Source organism: Oryctolagus cuniculus, chromosome 10, assembly GCF_051225735.1.
Source record: "Oryctolagus cuniculus isolate XC-2025 breed Fujian yellow rabbit chromosome 10, ASM5122573v1, whole genome shotgun sequence".
In the NCBI taxonomy this organism is placed as follows: Eukaryota; Metazoa; Chordata; class Mammalia; order Lagomorpha; family Leporidae; genus Oryctolagus; species Oryctolagus cuniculus.
This window is the reverse complement of record NC_142876.1, coordinates 23,961,596-23,968,484: the sequence shown is the minus strand read 5'-3', so window position 1 is coordinate 23,968,484 and position 6,889 is coordinate 23,961,596.

The following is a 6,889-nucleotide window of genomic DNA, read 5'->3' as shown; positions in this document are numbered from 1 at the left end:
GCATAATCTAGGATAATCTCCCTATTTTAAGGTCAGCTAAATAGCAACCTCAATTCCACCTGTAATGTTAATTCCTCTTTGCCATATACCTAGTATGTCTGTGAGTACTACTAGGTGAACACCTTTGGGAGGGTCATTATTTTGTCCAGATGGATAGGAATGACCCTGGGGAAGGTAGACTAGAAGAGGGGAAGAAATCTCAATCAGAAGAACATAGACATGCAGATATTTTGAGACAGGTTTTTTTGTGGAATATATGAAAAGCTGGTGAATGAGGGAGTAGTGGTACGAGCTAAAGCTCTACAGATAGTGCAGGCCAGATTTTTTTTTCTTTTGGCCTCTGTGAAAGGTGTGGGATTTTATTTACTTTTCCTGAATGCATTAGGAATCCATTAAGTACTGAGCAAGATCATGGGATGAGTTTAAAGATCACTCAGTGCCCTTGGAAGGGAATAGGTGAGAGAGTTCAGTAATGAGGCTGGTGTAGATAAGAGTAAGAGGTCATAAGAATCTCTAATACAGGGCCTGGTGTTAGGAGGAATGTCGCTCCCCCTCTTCGTGGAGGAGCAACACAGGACCCTGCGCTGTTCTTTCGTCTGCTCGGCCCTCCCCGGGTTTGCTGCTGGTTCTTCCCGGGTTGGCTACTATCCCTTCCACCTCCGTGGAAGGGCAGTTCCCCCTGGCCACATTCCCCACTTCCGCAGGGGAGCGGCACACCGCCGGCCGGCTCTTCTCGGGGGCTGCACAGGTGTTCCTTCAGCTAGATGTTCCCCTTAGATGTTCCCCATAGATGTTCCTGGTGCATGCCGTCTCTCTCCTCCTTTATAGTCCTCCTCCGCCAATCCTAACTCGGCTGCCCACATGCCGAGTACGCTGCTCTCCTCCAATCAGGAGCAAGTCCTACAGTTTATTGGTTGAACTGGAGGCAGCTGTGCGGAAGCTGTTTACTTCTCTCCCAGCGCCATATTGTGGGAGAGCAGATGCATAGAATAAGTCTTAATTCCAGTAACTCAGTCTAGTCCGGTTTGCTCCCCACAGAGGAAGTCTCATGTCTATAGCTTTAAAAACAAAGGTGCTTTTCACTATTTCTATCACCAACACACATTATTTTTCACACTTTAATTCTCTCTCCAAGGCTTTCTTTTTAAGTGATGCCTGCCTTTTCTCTCTTTTCCCAACACTTATTTTCCTTTAAGATCTGATCTGAGAGGACAGCACTGTGGTACAGCAGGTTAAGCCACAGCCTATAGTGCTGGCATCCCATATGGGCTCTGGTTCATGCCTTGGGTGCTCACTTCCCATCCAGCTCCTTGCTAATGAGCCTGGGAAAGCATAGGAGGATGGCCTATGGGAGGATGGCCCACGTGCTTGGGGCCTGCACACATGTGAAAGACCCAGAAGAAGCTCCTGGCTTTGGCTTGGCCCAGCTCTGGTTTGGAGAGTGAACCAGCGGATGGAGGATGTCTATTTCTCTGTCTCTCCATCTCTCTCCCTGTAACTCTGACTTTCAAATAGATAAATAATTAAATCTTTAAAAAAAAAGATCTGGCTCAAGATTCACACCCTCCAATAAGCCTTCAGTGACTGGCTTTATTCCCCATTAGTCACTGTCTTGGCTCTGTGTCTATACAAAACAACTCCACTTCCAACATGTTTAGTCATTTTCAACATATTCTTTCTTTCTTTTTTTTTTAAAGATTCATTTTATTTATTTGAAAGGCAGAGTTACAGAGAGAGAGGGAGAGACAGAGAAAAAAAGATTTTCTCCCCAGATGACTACAACAGCTGGGGCTGGGCCAAGCCAAAGCCAGGTGCCAGGAGCTTCTTCTGGGTCTCCCACATGGTTGCAGGTGCCCAAGCACTTGGTTGTGCTTTCCCAGGCACATTAACAGTGAGCTGGATAGGAAGTGGAGAAGCTGGGACTTGAACCAGCATCCATGTGGGATGCTAGAGCTGCAGGAGGTGGGTGGCTTAACCCCCTATACCACAACACCAGTCCACACCATATTCTTTGTATCTAAGTCTATTCCAGCACCCCACAGTGCTTACGCCCTGCCCAAATTCCAAAGTCACCATGGCTCAGAAAAATTAACTTAATAGTTCAAGTCCCAAATTCGAATATTGAAGGGCAGAGGTTTCTATCAGCTACTATGCCCTGATACTCATGTTGCAGGCTTGAGGTGCTGAGGTCTGATGTCTCATTGCTGACCACTTGGGTCACTGTGTTAGTCTGGATTGACTGGTTTTTGCTGCACTAATAAACATCACGAAGGGGCCAGCGCTGTGGCGCAGTGGGCTAAAGTCCCGGCCTGAAGCGCTGGCATTCCATATGGGTGCAGGTTCTGGTCCCAGCTGCTCTTCCAATCCAGCTCTCTGCTATGGCCTGGGATAGCAGTAGAATACGGCCCAGGTTCTTGAGCCCCTGCACCCATGTGGGAGACCCATAAAAAACTCCTGGCTTTGGACAGGCGCAGCTCCAGCCATTGCAGCCATTTTGGGAGTGAACCAGCAGATGGAAGACCTCTCTTCTGTCTCTACCTTTCTCTTTAACTCTGTCTTTCAAATAAATAAAATAAATCTTTAAAAAAATAAGCATCATGAAGATTACAATGACTTATGACAACAAAGGTCTATTTTTTGCGCATGCTACATGCTCATTCTACTGGTCACTAATGTGCTTGACCCCATATATGTAATGAAACACAGTGAATGTAGTAGAAATTTAATAACCAGTTCTTGGGTGAATGAATTGGTAGCCACAAACTTATCTTGGGACTCATAAGTTATCACTAAATACTTTGGTATTTCATCAGGAAAACAGGCTAATGATACTTAATGAAGAAGGAATTAGTAGGATTAGATATGATCAGTGTGGTATGCATCAAATGTGGTAGGTATCATTCAGAGAAATATCAATGATATTAATGCCAAGATGCAAATTAGTCAGAGGCCAGTGTGGAGAGCACCCACGTAGTGTGCCCTAGTGACATTCTTCAGCACAGGATGCAGGTTTTGTTTTCCTTCCTCTCACCTGCACATGAACTGTCCTCCTGTAGCCTTCTTTTTATGTCAAGAAAAAGTAATACCCTAGTTTACTGAAGTCATGTTTTGTTTCTTACTGTACAGAAGCCTTTGAGATCTGGTATCTATTTGGTTACCACTTAATCATTCAACACAACATGATGAAATATAATAATGCTCTGGCCTAAAAGGCTGCTGAAGATGAGAGAGTTGGAGCTGTCATTTTGGTTCTCATCACCTTAAAAGACCAAAGCAGAGATACAAAGATGTTTTGATTACTCTGAGGTCATGGTGAAATTTCAGCCATGGAAATGTTTGATGTGGGTAATATGATCAATAAATTAATTTTTTGTCATCTTTAAAGCTATAGTGTGATTCACTTTATAATGATCGATGACTTATATTAACAGACTCTGTGTTCTTTTTGCTAAAAAATGATGTATTGTTAAGGGATTTTCAAACATTTTCAACCATTATAGACTTCCAAATTCTTTTGGCTTCAAACTCTGTAGTTATAAAAAACTTTCCTAGGAGATATTCAGCATTCCAGTGAAAGCTCTCTCTGTTTCCTTTGCACATTGTAATAACACAGGTGTGCTTTGCTCTAGCTGCTGGCCTGGAATGTAATAAGTGCACAAAAACATTCCTTAGAAAAATAACGCTTGAATTTTATATGAGAAATTTAAGTACATGGTAATTTACTTTTCAGTCTTGCTTTAACTATTACAGCAGTTAATCAGTCAATGACAGTGAAGGTGGGATTTTGATATTGTTTTGCCAATGACAGAACTGTACACACACACATTCCATGTATTATTTAAAGAATGGCACATATTGGTGGAATTTCACTTACTTCATAGTTATGGAACTGCAGTGCAAAACTGAAATGTGTGTTTCAGTACCATGCTATATTAGATTTTTGAAAATTTCAAGAGAAATATATATTCAACAGAAGCATGTATTCAGTAGAAATACTAAGTTTATTTACAATTCATGGTCTCATCTATTGGTCATGGTTAGTACTAGTGAATTTTCAAATTCATGTGGGTTCCAGCTGAGTGGCCACATGTCCTGGTTTGCATGGAATACTGTTGTCATTATAAAATTATTGGTGCTACCTCCTTTTGCTCTCTTTTGTATGGGTGGTAAATGGTATGATCACACTAGGTATACAGTCCCAGAGGCCTTTTCATTGGCTTAGTTTAACATGAGGGGGAGGGGGTGCTGTGGCACAGCGGGTTAATGCCCTGGCCTGAAGCACCAGCGTCCCACATGGGTGCTGTTTCAAGACCTGGCTGCTCCACTTCCGATCCAGCTCTCTGCTGTAACCTGGGAAAGCAGTAGAAGATGGTCCAAGTCCTTGGGCCTCTGCACCCATGTGGGAGACCTGGAAGAAGCTCCTGGCTCCTGGCTTTGGATCAGCACAGCTCCGGCCATTGTAGCCATTTGGGGAGTGAACCATCGGATGGAAGACCTCTCTCTCTCTCTGCCTCTCCTCTGTGTAACTCTGAATTTCAAATAATTCAATAAATCTTAAAATAATAACATGAAGGGGAAGACATTATCTCTGATAATTCCTTGGAAGAAGTCTCTTCTATAGCTTTTTCATATGCATTTTATGTTCTGTAGACCCAGAGCTATTTTATTTCACTTTCACTGGATTACAATGGAAATTTTTATCTAAAGAGTACATTTAAAAGAGGATTTTAGGGGCTGGTGTTGTGGCACAGCTGTTGTCTATGATGCTGGCATCCCAAAAAGTGGAGTGCCAGGTTGGGGCCTGGCTGCTCACCTTCTGATCCAGGTTCCTCCAAATGCATTGGGCAATGCAGCAGATGATGGCCCAAGTCTTTGGGCTCCTGTCACCTGTGGGGAAACCTGGTTGGAGTTTTTAGCTCCTGGATTTAGTCTATCTCAGCTCTGGCTGTTGAGGCCCTTTAGGGAGGGAACCAGTGTATGGAAGAGGTCTTTCTCTCTCTGTCTCTCTGCTTTTCAAATCAATGAAAATTATCTTTAATAAGAGAACCTGGGGGCCAGCATTGTGGTGTAGCAGATAAAACTGCTGTCTGCAGCCGGAATCAAATATGGACACTTATTTGTATCCTTGCTGCTCTACTTCCAATCGAGCTTCCTCTAATGTCCTGAGAAAAGCAGTGGAAGATGGCCTATGTGTTTGGGCTCCTGCCACCCATTTGAGAGAGCTGGATAAAGCTCCTGGCTTCTGCCTGACCCAACCCTGGCAGTGCGGTCATCTGGGGATGACCCTTTCTCTGGAACTTTGACTTTCAAAGCCTTCAAAAATAAAATAGAAAGAGCTGTTTAGATGGGGTAAAACCATTTAATACATACTATGTATTTACCATGCTCCAGGAGGGCAGGAATCTTGACTCTGATTCATCATCCTTTACACTCTCAGCACCTTGTATGATATTTGGGTCTGATGAATGCTCCATAGGTGCTTTTTAAATTAATAAGCAATTAAAAACTTAACCATGTTTTTTAATTTTTTTAAAATTTTATTTAAGTTATACAAGTTTCATATATTTCATATATACAGATTTAGGAACTCCTCCCAAACTCCTTCCTGCCCTTGCTACAAACCTTCTTCTACCTCCCTCCCCCATTCTGACTTCTAACTTTTACAAAGATCTATTTTTAGTTTACTTAATGATCCTAACGTTAACCCTACACTAAGTAAAAGAGTTCAACAAATACAATGAAGAAAAAAAATAACATTGTTCCTTAGTGGAAGAGACAAGAACTGTAAACAATCATCAAATCTCAAAATGTCCATTTTAGTCCAATATGTTACATTTTAGATACTCTGTTAGTTACCTCAAACCAGGAAAAACATATTATATCTGTTTTTTTGGGACTGGCTTATTTCACTAAGTATATTGGTTTCCATTTATGTCCATATTTTTGCAAAAGATGAGATTTCATTTTTTTCTACAGCTGAGTAGTACTCCATACTGTATATATGCCATAATTTCTTTATCCAGTCAACAGTTGATCCACATCTGGGTTGATTCCATATAATACCTATTGTGAATTGTGCTGCAATGAACATGGGGGTACAGAAAACTCTTTCAGATGCTGATTTCTTTTGGTTTGGGTAAATTCTCAGGAGTGGGATGGCTGGATCATATGGTAGGTCTATATTCATATTTATGAAGTATCTCCATACTGTCTTCCTCAGTGGCTACACCAGTTAACCATGTTTTAACTCGAGAAAATTTAGGTATCTTTACATACACAATTTTCTTCCGAAAGATATTAAGGTATTCTACAACCGTCCTTGGAATCATTGATGAGTAAAACATATCTCAAGCTTTGAGTAAGAATTACCTGGCAGTGGGACACCAAAATCAGGCTCTCAGATCCTACTCCTAAGAGTGATTCAGTCTCAGGTGACACCAGATATTAGGAATCCCATGTGGGATCCCTTCTACAGCCATATCTTTGAAACGTTTGTCTCAATTTTCCCTTGATCTCACCAGTATATAAGGTAGTTGGGGGAGAAGACATTTGAATGAGCAAGAGCCAAATTCCACCATACAACTAATTTTTGTTGCTTCCGCTCTCTCTGGGCACAAATTTTCTTGTTTTTAAAATTAGATGATTGAATTGCAAGATCTCTTATCATTCTCTTTGAAGTCTGATAGAAATCTGGTCAGATAGTGATAAATGAGACATTTTCCTCAGAAAGCCATACATATTTGCTTCTTGCTGGTTCATTTGCAGGAAATTATTTTTGGGCTAATTACTACTAAAGAGATATTTTTACACTTTTAGGTTATTTAAGCACCATTCTTTACATACACTTTTCTGCAACAATTTTATTTAGGATTTCCAGATGAAAGTGTTG